The 19,296-nt window shown below is 28.7% G+C and overlaps 1 pseudogene; it reads left to right on the top strand.

The window, feature by feature from the left end:
* Positions 1-6,155: 6,155 nt before the first annotated feature.
* Positions 6,156-19,296, top strand: part of LOC107416149 (protein PIN-LIKES 2-like) — a 36,787-nt pseudogene continuing 23,646 nt past the window's right edge.

Genomic DNA, 19,296 nt, shown 5'->3' with positions numbered 1-19,296 from the left:
GGATTATATATACATATACATATATAGTTATGATATAATAAACAACAATCTATTATTTCACAATATAAATCATTTTTTTGATTGTATAGATTATAAAACGTCATATACTTTAATTTTTCATTTTGTTTACTTCTTAATTTTAGCATTTTCTTACTTTATGGTCTATTTATATTATATTTATCTCTTTTTACCAATTAAACATTTATTTTCTTTTTCTTATTAGCATGTAATTAGTATGATTAACAACTAGACTATTAATTTGTATTGGATTCTATTTTTTTTTATTTTTTTTTATATATTTGATCATATCGATTATAAAACATTATATACTTCAATTTTTTATTTTATTTACTTTTTTAATTTTAGTCTTTTCTTACTCTATGACCTATTTACCTTCTGCCCATCTTTCTTTACCAATTAATCATCTTTTTTTTTTTTTTTCTTATTAGCATGTAATTATGACAGCTAATAACTAGACTAGTAATTTGTATTGGATTGTACTTATCTTTTTTCTTACATCTTATAAAATTTTCAACCATTACACATTATTAGCTACATAAAATTACCATTCAAAACTTTAATAATGATTGGTGAATCGAGTTTACCTTTCTCCCCATTTTATCAATTATGCATCCATTTTCCATTTCTTTGCTAGCACATAAATATTATGGTTAGTAGGTAAACTAATCGATTGCGTTAGATTTTATTTGTCTTTTCTACCCACATTTTATTAATTTTTCAACCATTACACATAGTAGCTACATAAAATTTAGTAACGATATCAAAGTCCATTGTTTTGATTACATTAAATGAAAGGTGTGACACATAAAATCAAGTTATTATTTCTTCCAATGTCCCTCGTTTTTTATTACATACATGTTTTCTTTCCTTAATTGCTTAAATTAAATATTTGATAAAATGTATACTTCAATTTTCATTTGGTTTACTTTCTTAATTTGTCTCTTCGTGCTTTACCGACTAAGCATCCATTTTTCTCTTTCTTATTAGCATGTAGTTATTACGGCTAATTGTTAGATTAATGGCGTTTATTATATTCCACTTATCTTTTTAGGTATGTCGTATTGATTTTTCAATCATTACACATAATACATAGCTATATAAAGTTACTATTCAAAAATTTAATAATGATTGGTAAATCTAGTTTACATTTCTCTTTCCTTCCTTTACAACTAATAAGCATCCAATTTCTCTTCATTTACTTTTTTACTAGCGCGTAAATACTACGGCTAGTAGGTAGACTAGTCAGTTGTATTTGATTCCATTTATCTTTTTATGAACATTTTACTAATTAATCAGCCATCACACATCGTAGCTACATAAATTTGTCATTAAAAATTTAGTAATAATTGTAAATTTAATTGTATTCAAAAAATAATCTTATTTGGTGGCATGAGCGTTGAATACCTCCAGAGTTCAATTTCATTATAAACTCCAATTAATAGATTCCTACTAGTTTCATTGATTCATATGATATTACATAAGAAAAGTAGCTGATAATATTGGCAATGATTGGACTCCTTTTGTCTTTTTAACTACAAATTTCATCAATTGTTTACCACTATAGCATTTTGACATATTAGTCACCGTCCAAAATTTAAAAAACGAATTGACAAAAATAGTAATAATAAAAAAACGAATCTCATTTTTTATCGTCTATTTCGATGTCTCCTCCAGAGTTCAATTTCATATAAAAGTCCCTATTTTTATTGATGTTATGTTACTTTCTAAAGTGGTTAAAATAGTGAAAAGCATATATATACACAGTTGAGAATCTTGAACACTATCATATATATCAAGTCTTTCCTTTTTGTTTGGACTTGAAAGATGGTCTCTTCTAGGTAGCTCCAAAACTATACCAATGCAATTGTTTTTTAGTTATTAACTATTCATTATTTTTTTCAACATTTATGTCTAAAAAAAATTACAAACAAAAGTATATTATTATTTGAAGAAAATTTAAAAATAGAAAAGTAAATGTATAATTTGTACATACAAAGTAAAAAGGTTAAAAATATCAGTTAAGTCAAATGTACAAGCTGACTAATAGTTTCACTACTAGAATGGGTTAAAAATGAATAAAACATGAAATATTGAGGGGACAAAATGAAATGAAAATGAAATGTAAGGGATTTAAAGTGATTTTTTTTTTCTTTCTAAAAAGGAAGCATTTGTGCAAAAAATTCAATAAAAATAAGCCAAAATGATATTTGGCCAAATTAAAAAGAAGTCAAAATACATGGGTAAAGTATAAAGTAATTATATATACACACACACACATATATATATATATATATATATATATATATATATAATCGTTTTCTTTTCTGATATGGATGTTAATATTGTTTTTAATATATAGATTTATATTAAAATGATAATTTTTGAAGAAATTGTTGTCTTTGCATAATAATATTAATTACAAAATTTTCAAAACTATCGTTTTTATAGACATCCACATATTAAAAAAATATGATTCATAATGACTGAAGTTATCAGGAAAAAAAAAAAAAATCCTAATGGCTAACTATGTGATATATATAGTTTTGAACTAATAGAAACCAGTCTTCCATTTGACACTATGCTAAACATGTGGATTATAAAATGTCAATACCTAAATTTCATTTGATTGACTTTCTTATTTTTTCAGTCTTTTCTTATTCTATGATCTATTTACCTTTCTCACTTCTCTATGCTTCGACTACGCTTACATTTTCTCTTTCTTACTAGTATTTAGATATTATAATTAGCTAGACTGGTGATTTGTATTGGATTGTACGTAGCTTTTTATATAAGTCTATGTTGATTTGTAAACCATTAAACATCTATCTATGTTAAATCACCATTCAAAAATTTTGTAATGATTGATACGGTTATGTTTTATTGAGAGAAGGTGCTCAGGATATCTTAGATGAGAATATACTCTCTCAAAGTCAATAAACTGCTTTTTTTCTTTTTTTTACCTTTCATATGGATTATATACAATTGATAATTTATTGGCATCGATACACTAGTAATGCTCAACATATCCTGGACTCCTTCTTCCAGTAAAATATTTCTCATAATTCATAAATCAAGTTTACCTTTCTCTCTCCTCCCGTTACCAACTAAGCTTTTATTTTCTCTTTCTTATATTAGCACATAAATATCACGGTTAATAGGTAGACTAGTCGATTGCACTAGATTCCATTTATGTTTTATACACATGTTTTATTAACTTTTCAGCCATTACACATCGATCCTACATAAATTTATCACTCAAAAATTTGGTAATAATACAGTAAATCTAGTTGTATTAAAAAAAATACTCTTACTTGTTGATATGAACATTGAACCTCCAGACTTCAATTTCATTATAAGCTCCAATTAAGTCATTTCCCACTACTTTCTTCAACTTATATAATATATTACTTTAACAAGGTAGCTGATAAACTCCTAAAAGTTTCATACTTTTATTAAGAAATTCGATATTACTTTCAAAAGTGGGTAAAATAGTGAAAAATAAACACATACAGTTGAGAATCTTGGACTTGAAAAATGGTCCCTTCTAGGCAGCTCCAAAACTAGACCAATTCAATTTCTTTTTAGTTATTAAATATTCATTAATTTTTTCAAACATTTACATCTAAAAATAATTATAAATAAAAATATATTACTATCTGAAGAAAATATAAAAATATAATATAAATGAATAATTTGTACATATATGTATATATATGTATATACAAGTAAAAAGGTTAAAAATATCAATTAACTCAAATATTGAACTACTAAAATGGGTTAAAATGAAACAAAAATGAAATATAAAAGGCAAAATGAAACAAAAATGAAATATAAGTGGTTTATAATGATATATATATATATATATATATATCAGTAATTTTACATTTACAATATTCGTTTATTAAAATTTTGGTAGATAATAATGTAACATATAATACAATTGGTTTTTTCTCTGATAATTATAAAATATGAATGATTTATTGAACACTCATATACTGTCATGTCATTATTTATTAAAATTTTAATAAACAAATTTTGTAAGTATAACGTCACTCTATATTTTATATATATAGTACAAAAAATTCAAAATAAAGGAAGCATATTTGCCAACTCCAAAAAAGTCAAAGATTACATGGGTAAAGTCTACATACATACATACATATATATATATATATATATATATATATATATAATCAGAATGGTACATAATGGCTGAAGTTATCAAAAAAAAAAAAATAATAATAATAATAAATAGATAAATGAAAATCGTAATGGCCGACTATATATGCGGTTTTCAACTAATAGAAATCAGTCTTCCATTTGACAATGAAAACCATCTGCTCAGCGTGTATAAGGAATATAAAACATCATAAGCTTTAATTTTTCATTTGATTTACTTTCTTAATTTTAATTGTTTCTAATCTATAAGACTATAACCTACTTACCTTTCTCTCTCCTCCCTTTAGCATCCATTTTCTCTCTTTAATTAGCAACTAGACTAATGGTTTGAATTGGATTCCACTTATCTTTTTATGCACATGTTATTTATTTTTCAGCCATGAATTAAGCTACATATAATTTACTATTCAAAATTAATAATGAATCGGCAAATCTAAGTTTCGCATTACCATTCAAAATTAGTAATGAATGCTAACGATGGCATGTCAGGAGATATTTCACTGTGAAATTTCGATGGCCAGCTAGATTTTTGATAAGCAATGTCAATATCTAACACGTATAACTTGGTTAGAAAAATGATAACTCCATTGAATCCGAAAGTGAACGGAGGTGAATTGCAGGTCAAATTGACTCACTGCACATCTATTGTTGTTCTTCGATTTTTGGAGACATTTTGGATATTTTGGAATTTCTTTAATGTAAGATACACTTCGAACATGTATATAGGTCTTTAGAACACTAAAAAACAAAAACATAAACTAGTTTGGATATTGATATAATATTAATATTTAAAATTTTTCAGAACCATCATTTTTTAACTGTAATTTTTGTTGATGAACTCTATGCAATTATATATTGATCAAAGCAAAATTTTAGCAATATAAAAAGTCAAATATAAGAGTCACATAAGATTCAATTGGTCAAACACGATTAACTCAGTTAAAATTAAAAAAAATTTAGATATTTACAAGGATGGATTGTTACATCTTCCTTCTATTTTGATACTCTAATCTTTTTTAGGATACGAGTTTCATTGAATTTTTATAATAATCATTAATATCGCATTTTAACATATATATATGGATCGGCATTCCAAAATTTAAAACTTGACAATAATAGTTGTATTAAAAAAATAATCTTATTTTTTAACTTGTACTTCGATCATCCATAGTCCAATTTCAATATATATTCTTCAAAATTTCCTACTATTAATTTGATTTTAATTTCAAAAGGAGGTAAAATATTAAAAGCACAAATATATATATAATTATGAGAATGTTGGCAACATTATCATCTACATTGAGTCTTTCTTTTTTGTTTTGACTTGAAAAATGGTCTCTTCTAAGTAACTGCAAAACAATATTCATTTAAATTAAAAAAAAAGTAACTTAAAAACAAACTAGGTGGTCTTATATATGATCATGGAATATATATAATATTATATGTGTGTGTATATATATATATTTATATATATTCCTTTCAACTATATTTTATGCATAATTCACGTTGATTCATTGGATCGTGCATAAAAATTCATCTTTCCTTTGACTATAAATTGTAATATGTTGTCCTCTATGCATAAAGCAAATTTCTTTAATTTCAACAAAGTCGGGGCCTACAAATGGTCTAGACTATGTTAATTTAATTTCACACACTTTAATTTTAAGCCCATTGTACTCAATCACTACACGGCATGTCCGCGTCCACTCAGAAAGGAAACAGCAATTAATCCGCGTTTGAAAGTTGCTTTCCTTCTATTTTCTACTCGTTTTACGTCACAAAAATTAATGCTTCGTCTCTAAGTCTTTATGGCTTTTAGTGAACCTTGATTAGCTCTTCCGTGTACGCTTATAAATAAGCCAATCTCTTAATTAACCACCATTTGCATTTAAGTAGCATTCTCCAAAGTATATTTTTCTTGAGAAATTGAGCCTTTAACCTTCTTTCATCGATCAATGGCAACTAAACTTGCATCCCCTTTCATGATCCCAAACCGACCATTTATGCAGCCTGCCCTGCCTTGCCTGAAAAGGCGGTGCGGTGGTTTAAGTGTGGCTGCAAGTAAGGGAACAAATGGAAGAGATTATGAGGGCAAGCTTGTGGATGAAAACATGATAGAGCTTCGAATACGTATACAGGAGATGAAGATGCTCGAGATGGGTGATGAGCAACCACCTTCGGATTGGATGGAGTGGGAAAAAGACTACTTTGAGCATTACAAAGAGGATGTTTATGAAGGAATAGGTTTGTTGCAAAACTGGCTGATGAATGTTAGGCCATCTTTGGCTTTAGGGTTTGTAGCACTTGTGAGTTTGAGTTTGCCTATTTCTTCTGGATTGGTCTTTTTTCGGGTGTTGGAGTTGAGTAAATTAATGTTGTCTGGATTTCATTTAGGCTCATACTTTTATTAACTTTTTGAGAAATATTTTTTGCATACAAGGTTCAAATTACCTATTTAATCAAATAATATTGTCATCAATATATATATGAACATGTATACATATATAATATAGTCTAATTTTGAGTTTGTGCATATATCTTAAGGCTTTCTCTTTTTTATAATATGTACGATTTAGTTTAAAAGTTAGGCATGGCATGGATCCAAAACACGCATGCATGCATTGGTATCTTATTATGTGTTCAATAAATATCCAACTTCCCATGCATGGCTCATCTATTTCACTCCTTTAATTAACTAGAATAAAAATTAAAGAAACATACCAATTACTTATAATTAAGTATATTATATGACCCAAACGTTCAGGTATAAAGGGATGATTATTGATAATAAAACCTTCGAAAGCTATGCCTATTTGTACTAATGGTAAAGTGGTAAGGCCCTCACCCCATGAGATTTTGGATTCAAGAAACACTTCTATTTCCTTAAAAGTAGAAATTATTATTATGTATAATAAGGAAATTTTCTCCTGCGTGAATGGTGCCTCAGCATCCTAAGCAAAAGACACGTACTGATACATGTTAAAATTGTTTTGCGCGGATATTCAACGAAGAATAGGCATGTTTTACCCAAGATATCTTGGGGTCCATCCTCAAGAGAATAGAACTATATATATATATGCATACATACATACATACAATTAATTTTATATTGTTGACAACTTTAGCAAAATTTATATTTTTCCTTGTAATTTGAGATGCAAAGTTAACTATATTTAAGTGTATAATTGGTGATCTTTTTTGGTGATAATTCAAGGCTGGGGTAAAACGTCCCCCCCCCCCCCCCCCCCCCCAAAAAAAAAAAAAAGAAGAAGTTTAACAAGAGAACTTCACAAGTAGAATAACCCCTATGTACAATTCACAGATATAAAATCCTCAGTCCTTTTAGAAGCTTTAAAAATATGAAATCTTATTCTAAGACATGGCCAGAGTTAGTGATCTATTAGCACTATAAAAGATCTGCGATCAGCCTTATACTTAATTAATTGCTTTCTTTTTCAAAAAATAAAAAAAAATTATTGCTTTCTTTTGTTGGAAACTAAAAAAGATTGATATAACTTTCCACCTTCTACAATTCTCAAATGGAAAAGAAAATACGTAAAATCAACACTTTATATATACATAATAAATTAGAGAATGGCTAGAAATAGTTTTACTCACTACGTGAAAAATAAGCTCTAGCGACACATTATTAGCGACGCTACGAGAAAAATGCGTCTAAAAAAATAATACCGCGACTCTGAGGTTAATACGTCAGTAAAAATTCGACCAATCGACGACGCATAAAAAAAAAGGTGTCGTCGAGAAGTCGCGAGAAACAAACACACACGACGCATAATATTTAGAGTCGCTGAATAAACATAGTTATGCGTCGCCTATTAGTGTAACATTGTTTTTTTCTTTTTTTTTTGTTTTGCGTTTTTTTAAGTATGTAATAGTTGATGTTCTTTCAAATTTAAATAACAAGTGAAAATGTTTAAATATTTGGGAAAATATTTTATTGATATAAGGCGACGTATACACTATTATGCGTCGCCCATTAGGGAAAAAATTTATATTTTTTGTTGTTTTTTCTAAGTATTAAACAGTTGATATTCTTTTAACTTTAAATAACAAGTGAAAATGTTTAAGCAGCATGACATTTTTTTTTTTGAAAAAAATATTTTAAAAGATTTATTAATGATATCAGGAGACAAGAAGAATTGCGGGTCGCCTATTAGTCTATTATCATAAATTTTTTTTGAAATTTTTAGTAAGTATTAAACAGTTGATTTCTTTCAACTTTAAATAACAAGTGAAAATGTTATAGCTGCTTCACAGTGATTTTTTTTTTTTTTTGTTTTCTCAAATACATTTTTAGCAAATATGTTATTGATATATGGCGACGCATAAATACCATTATGCGTCGCCTATTATGGTGAATTTTTTTTTTTTTTGGTGTTTTTCTGATTTCTTTCAACTTTAAATAACAAGTGAAAATGTTATAGCTGCTTCACAGTGCTGTTTTTTTGTTTTTTCAAATAAATTTATAGAAAATATGTTATTGATTTATGGCGACGCATAAATACCATTATGCGTCGCCTATTATTGTGAAATTTTTTTTTTTTTGTGTCTTTTTGATTTGTTTCAACTTTAAATAAAAAGTGAAAATGTTATAGCTGCTTCACAGTGATTTTTTTTTTGTTTTGTCAAATAAATTTTTAGCAAATATTTTATTTATATATGGCGACGTATAAATACCATTATGCGTCGCCTAATATTGTGAAAAACTTTTTTTTTGGTGTTTTTCTGATTTGTTTCCACTTTAAATAAAAAGTGAAAATGTTATAGCTGCTTCACAGTGATTTAATTTTTTTGATTTTTTTAATAAATTTTTACCAAAAAGTTTCTTGATATATGGCGACGTCTAGTATTGTGAAACAGGAAGATTTTAAAAAAAACACCTTCTCTAACTAGTTTAAATCTTTTAACTGGTTATTTGATGCAGGGATAAAATCAGATTGATTAAAAAAATAAAAAAATAAAACTCATTTATGTTGTTTAAATATTTTCACTGCTTATTTGATGATGTAAGAAAATCAAATCGTTAAAAACCGTGGTTTTTTTGAAAGAAAAAAAAAAAAGAGTATTAGGCGACGCATAATACTGCTTATGCGTCGCCTAAACCCTAAATTTAAAAAAAAAAAAAAAAAAAAAAAAAAAAAAAAAAAAAAAACCTCTCTTTATATTATTTCAATATCTTCACTAGTTATTTCATGCTCAGCTAAAATCCAATTGTTAAAAATGAAGGTTTAAAAAATATATATATATAGGGTATTAGGCGACGCATAATCATGGTTATGCGTCGCCTATTACTAAAATTCAAAAAAAAAAAAAACAAACTCTGTTTATCATCTTTAAATATTTTCACTGGTCATTTGATGCTGGAAGAAAATCAAATTGTTAAACAGGAAGATTTTAAAAAAAACACCTTCTCTAACTAGTTTAAATCTTTTAACTCGTTATTTGATGCAGGGATAAAATCAGATTGATTAAAAAAATAAAAAAACAAAACTCATTTATGTTGTTTAAATATTTTCACTGCTTATTTGATGATGGAAGAAAATCAAATTGTTAAAAACCATGGTTTTTTTGAAAGAAGAAAAAAAAAAAAAAAAGGTATTAGGCGACGCATAATACTGCTTATGCGTCGCCTAAACCCTAAATTTAAAAAAAAAAAAAAAAAAAAAAAAAAAAAAAAAAAAAAACCTCTCTTTATATTGTTTCAATATCTTCACTGGTTATTTCATGCTCAGCTAAAATCCAATTGTTAAAAATGAAGGTTTAAAAAATATATATATATAGGGTATTAGGCGACGCATAATCATGGTTATGCGTCGCCTATTACTAAAATTCAAAAAAAAAAAAACAAACTCTGTTTATCATCTTTAAATATTTTCACTGGTCATTTGATGCTGGAAGAAAATCAAATTGTTAAACAGGAAGATTTAAAAAAAAACACCTTCTCTAACTAGTTTAAATCTTTTAACTGGTTATTTGATGCAGGGATAAAATCAGATTGATTAAAAAAATAAAAAAACAAAACTCATTTATGTTGTTTAAATATTTTCACTGCTTATTTGATGATGGAAGAAAATCAAATTGTTAAAAACCATGGTTTTTTTGAAAGAAGAAAAAAAAATGGGGTATTAGGCGACGCATAATACTGCTTATGCGTCGCCTAAACCCTAAATTTATAAAAAAAAAAAAAAAAAAAAAAAAAAAAAAAAAAAAAACCTCTCTTTATATTGTTTCAATATCTTCACTGATTATTTCATGCTCAACTAAAATCCAATTGTTAAAAATGAAGGTTTAAAAAAAATATATATAGATAGGGTATTAGGCGACGCATAATCATGATTATGCGTCGCCTATTACTAAAATACAAAAAAAAAAAAAACTCTCTTTATCTTGTTTAAATATCTTCACTGGTTATTTGATGCTCCAACAAAATCAAATTGTTAAAAATGAAGGTTTAAAAAAAATATATATAGGGTATTAGGCGACGCATAAGAATGGTTATGCGTCGCCTATTACTAAAATTCAAAAAAAAAAAACAAACTCTGTTTATCATCTTTAAATATTTTCACTGGTCATTTGATGCTGGAAGAAAATCAAATTGCTAAACAGGAAGATTTAAAAAAAAACACATTTTCTAACTAGTTTAAATCTTTTAACTGGTTATTTGATGCAGGGATAAAATCAGATTGATTAAAAAAATAAAAAAACAAAGCTCATTTATGTTGTTTAAATATTTTCACTGCTTATTTGATGATGGAAGAAAATCAAATTGTTAAAAACCATGGTTTTTTTGAAAGAAGAAAAAAAAAATGGGGTATTAGGCGACGCATAATACTGATTATGCGTCGCCTAAACCCTAAATTAAAAAAAAAAAACCTCTCTTTATATTGTTTCAATATATTCACTGGTTATTTCATGCTCAACTAAAATCCAATTGTTAAAAATGAAGGTTTAAAAAAATATATATATAGATAGGGTATTAGGCGACGCATAATCATGATTATGCGTCGCCTATTACTAAAATTCAAAAAAAAAAAAACTCTCTTTATCTTGTTTAAATATCTTCACTGGTTATTTGATGCTCCAACAAAATCAAATTGTTAAAAATGAAGGTTTAAAAAAAATATATATAGGGTATTAGGCGACGCATAAGCATGGTTATACGTCGCCTATTACTAAAATTCAAACAAAAAAAAAAAACTCTCTTGATCTTGTTTAAATATCTTCACTGGTTATTTGATGCTCAACTAAAATCCAACTGTTAAAAATGAAGGTTTAAAAAAAAAATAGGGTATTAGGCGACGCATAATCATGCTTATGCGTCGCCTATTACTAAAATAACAAGTGAAAATGTTATAGCTGCTTCACAGTGCTGTTTTTTTGTTTTTTCAAATAAAGTTTTAGAAAATATGTTATAGATTTATGGCGACGCATAAATACCATTATGCGTCGCCTATTATTGTGAAAATTTTGTTTTTGTGTTTTTTCTGATTTGTTTCAACTTTAAATAAAAAGTGAAAATGTTATAGCTGCTTCACAGTGATTTTATTTTTTTGTTTTTTTAAATAAATTTTTAGCAAAATTTTTTTTGAATTATGGCGACGCATAAATACCATTATGCGTCGCCTATTATTGTGAATATTTTTTTTCCTTTGGTTTTGTGAAAATATTTATCAATCTGTTTTACTTTTGGCATCATATAATCTGTTAAAATATTGAAGCACATAACTGTGATGGTTTTTTTTTTTTTTTTTCTGCATTATTTGTATCAGGCGACTCTGAAGCATATTGTGCGTCGCCTGTTCATCGTTTATTTTAATTATTTTTAATATTGTTTGAAATTTTGTAAAATTGGTATGTTTGAAACCAAAGTTCATGCAAAACAAATACTACCTTATGAGCGATTTTCACAAATTTGTCTACGATATTTTATATGTACAAACAAAAGCTATTAACAAAATCTAGCTATTTCACTACCATGCATATATATATATTCATTGGTTTGAGATACTTGTGATCATCGCTGTTGCCCATTCATCTCTAAATTCGTTGACATTTTCAGCTTGTAACCAAGTGACACCTTCGTACTGAACATGAGAAACTTATGTTAATACATATAAAAATAATCATAAATATTAATTATTACATAATAGAAATATGATGAAATCATTAAATTAATAATAATTTACCATTCCTCTTAAGTCCCGGGGAGGAACTTTGCGCCTAATGATATCTCGCATTATCATCATCATATAGTAACCGCATTCCGTATTCCCGGGCTGCATCGGTGTCTAAATTTGCAAACAGTAAATTATGTGTAATATTAGATACGAATATATACAAGTATTTAAATTAACTAACAACTAATAATGCTAAGTTTTTATATATAATAATTACCTTAGTATTTTGCCACCGAAGTTTCTTTTCAAATGTCTTTCCTTGGTTCCATGCAACGAAGGAACTATATAGAAATATAAATATTGTATACGATTATACAATAGCTTCAAAAGTACAAATCCAATATATATAAGAACAATTAAGTAAAAATATTAGAGTTATTAATTAACTTACTCGTCGATCAAAGATTTTAGATCCTTATCAATTATATTCTTATGAGTCTTCAAAGAATCAAAAAACCATGCTACTGCTTTGTATAAATCAACAACACATAGCATCCAATGATTCCTAAAAACACCAATAAATATTTTAGTTAATATGATGTTTCTCGAAATGAATATTTTCATAACATAATTCAATAAAACTAACACAATATTACCTTGCACAGTAGGGAAATAACCATAGTTGATTATTTCTTGCATCTTGCCATCTACTCAATATATTTGATATCCGTTCATGAGGGTTTTGATGACCAACCGAAGCAATAATATCCGGATGAACAAAGCAATATTTCCCTTCGAAGGAGCCCGTCAATCCCTCACATAAATGCCTACATAATCCGATTACCAATAATTATAGTGTTTAATTAATTAAATTAAAGAATTAGTTATAAAGACATCCAAATTTAGTTTACCTTATGTAGAATGAGATGCATTCGGACGATAATTCTTGCATGTAACAAAAATCGTTTATATCGCTACTCGCTATGGCCAACTGTTGTTCTTCCCCAAAGATCTCTTTTTTCATATTAAAAAACCATAAATGATCGCTATCGACGTCCTTGATCCGACGTAGCAACTCTCGGATCGTTGGGGTAACGATTAAGGGATCAACATTATCATCTTCATCATTCTCAACATTTGACCTGTTCGAGCTTCCCTACAAAATATCAACAAACAACATTTAAAATAGAACAAAAATGAAATTATTTTAAACTTCATTAATATATATAGCTGCATCGAACAATACCTCCTCAGATGGCAAGATAACAAGATCTCTTGGCCATGCAACAAATGCACCTTCAGCATCACCGACACGTATGATGTCAAATGACGGAATAGGCAAAGGTGCAAATCCATCAATAACATCATCAACAGTTACCTTATAATTTGCTGCACCTAGCTTCACACCATGGCACATATCCGTTGGCAGCGAAGGTACCAAAGTGCCACGTGCTACTATATGGCCAACATTGCCTTGTGCAAGATTGCATTTTACACCCTGCAAAGTTAAAAAAAAAAAATAATAATATATATATGTTCACATGACAATATTCCTTCAACTTAAAGACTCGATCCCATGACCTCATGGCGGTAGGTAAGACCCTTCAACCATGGGAGCTATATAGATAGTAATAACCTACTTAAACATGCATACATAAATATATATAAATAAATAAATAAATAAATAAATCAATCAATAATCACCTCAGGATAGATCCGAGGAGCATCAATCCAAGATGTAGATTGGGTCCGATGAGCAGCAACATCATCGAATTGGGTGCCCGGAGCATCAACATCATCGGCTGGGGGGGTCCCATGAGCAGCAACATCATCGACTTGGGTCCCACGAGCATTAACATCATCGGCTGGAGGGGTCCCTAGACCAGCAACATCATCGACTTGGGTCCCAGGAGCAGCAACAGTATCGGCTAGATGAGCGAGTGACGGAATCTGAATACCACATGCCGATATGAGCGCATCAACTTGGGCAGCGCTGCTGCTGCTTGAATTTCTGACGATCGCCATTAGACCTTTGAGCAGCGTCTCATACATTGAATTGTTTCCACTTCCCTCCGACTTGGTCTTTTTTTGTGAACTCGGCTTAGGAGTATGGAAAAAGTTATTCACCGTGTATCCTTTGCCTCGACCCCTAAGCCTACCTCCATACTCCTCTTTTCCCAAAGCTTGTGTTAGGATATCCACAGGAGGTGAAGGCCCAATTTCTCCTTCTGTTGCCTTCTTCTTTAAGTCATTCTACAATATATTGTTGAAATGATTGAATATATCAGTTTATATAATAATGAACTAAATAATAATATATGCAACAAATATTCATATAAAATACAATACTCACAATTTTTTCCGCTACATGTTCAGTTTCTTCATTTGCATATTTTCCATCCTTCCCCATACGTGCCCGTATCCACAGGTCATCTCGGTCTACATAATCTTCAGTGCCTCTTTCAAGTTGCTTCAAAATTACAAATAAATTAATTTTAATAATGCATGCAACTGATCAAGTAACAATGACAAAATTATTATGGTTAAATGTAAATAAAAATAAATTGCATACAATGGCTCTTTCTAATCTCGCGTAGCCCATTGCACCCATCCTATGCGGATACTTGTTTAATTGCCGTTTTTCCGAATATTTTTGACTTAATGCCTACAAAAGTTATAAACAAACATATTAGAAAACCCAAATAACATAAGTCACCATAACAAATTTTAATGTTTATATAAATAATGCCAGCGCAATTTAATACAACAGTACCGTGCGTTAAATAAACTATACCTGGAATTTATCCGACAACCTTTGTTGTACAAAATCATCCCACACCTCTTGGCTTATGAATTCATAAATTGAGGGTCGATGCTTCAACTTTTCGGGTGTGTCAATATATGGTCGAACAAAAGATCTATACAAGTAATTCTTGAATTTTCTCCATTTGTCACAACAATCTTTTAAAGTTGCCTTCCTAAAACTATCATCCTTACCCGTATATTGCTGCAAAATTAAAATATATATATATATATATATATATATATATATTTAGTAACATTGATTGACAAGTAAATGCGGTAAGTTAGAAATGCAAGTAAAATGCATATATACAAGCTGCAAATGCAAAAAAAGAATTATAAAATCTCCATCAATTAAATATTATTTATAATAAACAATATCTAACAATAATGCACTCCGTACCTTTATTGATGCCCATAGGTTATCTTTTAACCTATCGGACACATCTCTCCAATTAGGTATATTAATTGGTATTGTGCTCCTAGCCAACGAGCCCTCCAAATTGTTTAGTCGAACGGCCTCAGAGTTAATAGCAACTCCAACCTCATTATATTGAGGTTCCAAGCTTTTGTTTCCCGCCAAATGCTTCCTAAGGCCTTTCATTGTTGTGGCCCCTCGTTTTCTACGCCTTGGGGATGATGTATTCGGCCTTTCCATATCACTAGATGGTGATCCAGCGCCATCCCCATCCGAGAGGACATGTTCATTAAAAGAATCCATAATTCTACATACAAAAAACATAAACACAAATTAATATTACTAACAATATAGGGTGTAGTATAATGAATAAACCAATAATAACAATAATAAACGATAAATTCATGTAATTTATTTACCAAGTGATGCAGTAATAGTATCTTCTCTTAACATCTATCCTCTTTAACAGTCATTAACATTTTCAAACTTTGCAACCGGCGACTAAATCACTATGGATTTTGAGTCGCACAAACGACGTCGTTTTAAGACCCAAAACAGAGCACCTCTGACATTTCCCACGCAAATTTAACCATATAAACACATAATACAAATAATAGCATATAATTTTGCTTTACATACAATCGAACCCCACTTAATAAATATAGCTATTTTTCCAAACAAAATTTAGCTAACCCATTGTCGACAACAAGCCATGATTTTGACAACATAAAACCCCACCAAAATTACAGTAACGAACAAATATTTAAAAAAAAAAAACAAAAACACCAGCAAACATAATTTTCTTTCCAGCAAACACATACACAACCGAACCCCAAAAGGGATGAAAAACAGCACACAAAAACAGCACACATACACCACCGAACCCCAAAAGGGATGAAAAACAGCACACAAAAACAGCACACCTTTACAAATCCAGCAATCAAGAGGAAGTTCAAGCCACCACAGCAGCGACGGCGACGGCACGGCAGCAACCCAGCAACCAAATCCCGGCGACGAGACGGCAAAAACCCCAGCCACCCAGTGCCACGGCGACGGCGACGGCGACGGAGAGAAGGTGAAGTTCTTGCAACCCAACCACCGGCAAGAAGGAAGAAGAAGGAACTTTGGGTATTTAGGAAAGAAACCCACAAAATCCTTCAAACCCTTGAAAGAAACAAGAATGCATAATGAGAGTGATCCTTCAAAATCTTCTCATACCCTCTAGATTGCTTCCAACTCTCTAGTTCCCGTACTAATGGTTAATGGTTGAACAGAAAGCCCATAGATTAACGTGCCATTTTATTTATAATATTTCATTAATATTGGGGAATAAAAAAAATGTTATTAAAAATATTTTAGGGGCAAAAAAAATATTTAAAGACACTTACAAAGGAAAAAATGGAAATACAAAAAAAATAAATAAATAAAAATAAATCAGACAAAGCGACGTATAAAGAATAAAATACGTCGCCTATAATAATTAAAAATAATATAAATTTTAAGAGTTTTGAAAATCAAATTAAAAATAATATAAATATTTTCACTGCTTATTTGATGATGGAAGAAAATCAAATTGTTAAAAACCATGATTTTTTTGAGAGAAAAAAAAAATGGGGTATTAGGCGACGCATAATACTGCTTATGCGTCGCCTAAACCCTAAATTTAAAAAAAAAAAAAAAAAAAAACACTCTTTATATTGTTTCAATATCTTCACTGGTTATTTCATGCTCAACTAAAATCCAATTGTTAAAAACGAAGGTTTAAAAAAAATATATATAGATAGGGTATTAGGCGACGCATAATCATGATTATGCGTCGCCTATTACTAAAATTCAAAAAAAAAAAAAAACTCTCTTTATCTTGTTTAAATATCTTCACTGGTTATTTAATGCTCCAACAAAATCAAATTGTTAAAAATGAAGGTTTAAAAAAAATATATATAGGGTATTAGGCGACGCATAATCATGGTTATGCGTCGCCTATTACTAAAATTCAAAAAAAAAAAAACAAACTCTGTTTATCATCTTTAAACATTTTCACTGGTCATTTGATGCTGGAAGAAAATCAAATTGTTAAACAGGAAGATTTTAAGAAAAACACCTTCTCTAACTAGTTTAAATCTTTTAACTGGTTATTTGATACACAGATAACATCAGATTGATTAAAAAAATAAAAAAACAAAACTCATTTATGTTGTTTAAATATTTTCACTGCTTATTTGATGATGGAAGAAAATCAAATTGTTAAAAACCATGGTTTTTTTCAAAGAAGAAAAATAAAAAAAAAAGGTATTAGGCGACGCATAATACTGATTATGCGTCGCCTAAACCCTAAATTTAAAAAAAAAAAAAAAAAAAAAAAAAAAAAAAAAAAAAAACCTCTCTTTATATTGTTTCAATATCTTCACTGGTTATTTCATGCTCAGCTAAAATCCAATTCTTAAAAACGAAGGTTTAAAAAATATATATATAGGGTATTAGGCGACGCATAATCATGGTTATGCGTCGCCTATTACTAAAATTCAAAAAAAAAAAAAACAAACTCTGTTTATCATCTTTAAATATTTTCACTGGTTTTGATGCTGGAAGAAAATCAAATTGTTAAACAGGAAGATTTTAAGAAAACCAGCTTCTCTAACTAGTTTAAATCTTTTAACTGGTTATTTGATGCAGAGATAACATCAGATTGATTAAAAAAATAAAAAAACAAAACTCATTTATGTTGTTTAAATATTTTCACTGCTTATTTGATGATGGAAGAAAATCAAATTGTTAAAAATCATGGTTTTTTTGAAAGAAGAAAAAAAAAAAAAGGGTATTAGGCGACGCATAATACTGATTATTCGTCGCCTAAAACCTAAATTTAAAAAAAAAAAAAAAAAAAAAAAAAAAAACCTCTCTTTATATTGTTTCAATATCTTCACTGGTTATTTCATGCTCAGCTAAAATCCAATTGTTAAAAATGAAGGTTTAAAAAATATATATATATAGGGTATTAGGCGACGCATAATCATGGTTATGCGTCGCCTATTACTAAAATTCAAAAAAAAAAAAACAAACTCTGTTTATCATCTTTAAATATTTTCACTGGTCATTTGATGCTGGAAGAAAATCAAATTGTTAAACAGGAAGATTTTAAAAAAAACACCTTCTCTAACTAGTTTAAATCTTTTAACTGGTTATTTGATGCAGGGATAAAATCAGATTGATTAAAAAAATAAAAAAACAAAACTCATTTATGTTGTTTAAATATTTTCACTGCTTATTTGATGATGGAAGAAAATCAAATTGTTAAAAACCATGGTTTTTTTGAAAGAAGAAAAAAAAAAAAAAAGGTATTTAGGCGACGCATAATGCTGCTTATGCGTCGCCTAAACCCTAAATTAAAAAAAAAAAAAAAAAAAAAAAAAAAAAAAAAAAAAAAAAACGTCTCTTTATATTGTTTCAATATCTTCACTGGTTATTTCATGCTCAGCTAAAATCCAATTGTTAAAAATGAAGGTTTAAAAAATATATATATATATGGTATTAGGCGACGCATAATCATGGTTATGCATCGCCTATTACTAAAATTCAAAAAAAAAAAAACAAACTCTGTTTATCATCTTTAAATATTTTCACTGGTCATTTGATGCTGGATGAAAATCAAATTATTAAACAGGAAGATTTTAAGAAAAACACCTTCTCTAACTAGTTTAAATCTTTTAACTGGTTATTTGATGCAGGGATAAAATCAGA

This window comes from Ziziphus jujuba, chromosome 4 (assembly GCF_031755915.1).
Source record: "Ziziphus jujuba cultivar Dongzao chromosome 4, ASM3175591v1".
NCBI classification, from domain to species: Eukaryota; Viridiplantae; Streptophyta; class Magnoliopsida; order Rosales; family Rhamnaceae; genus Ziziphus; species Ziziphus jujuba.
This window is presented reverse-complemented; position numbering and strand designations above follow the sequence as displayed.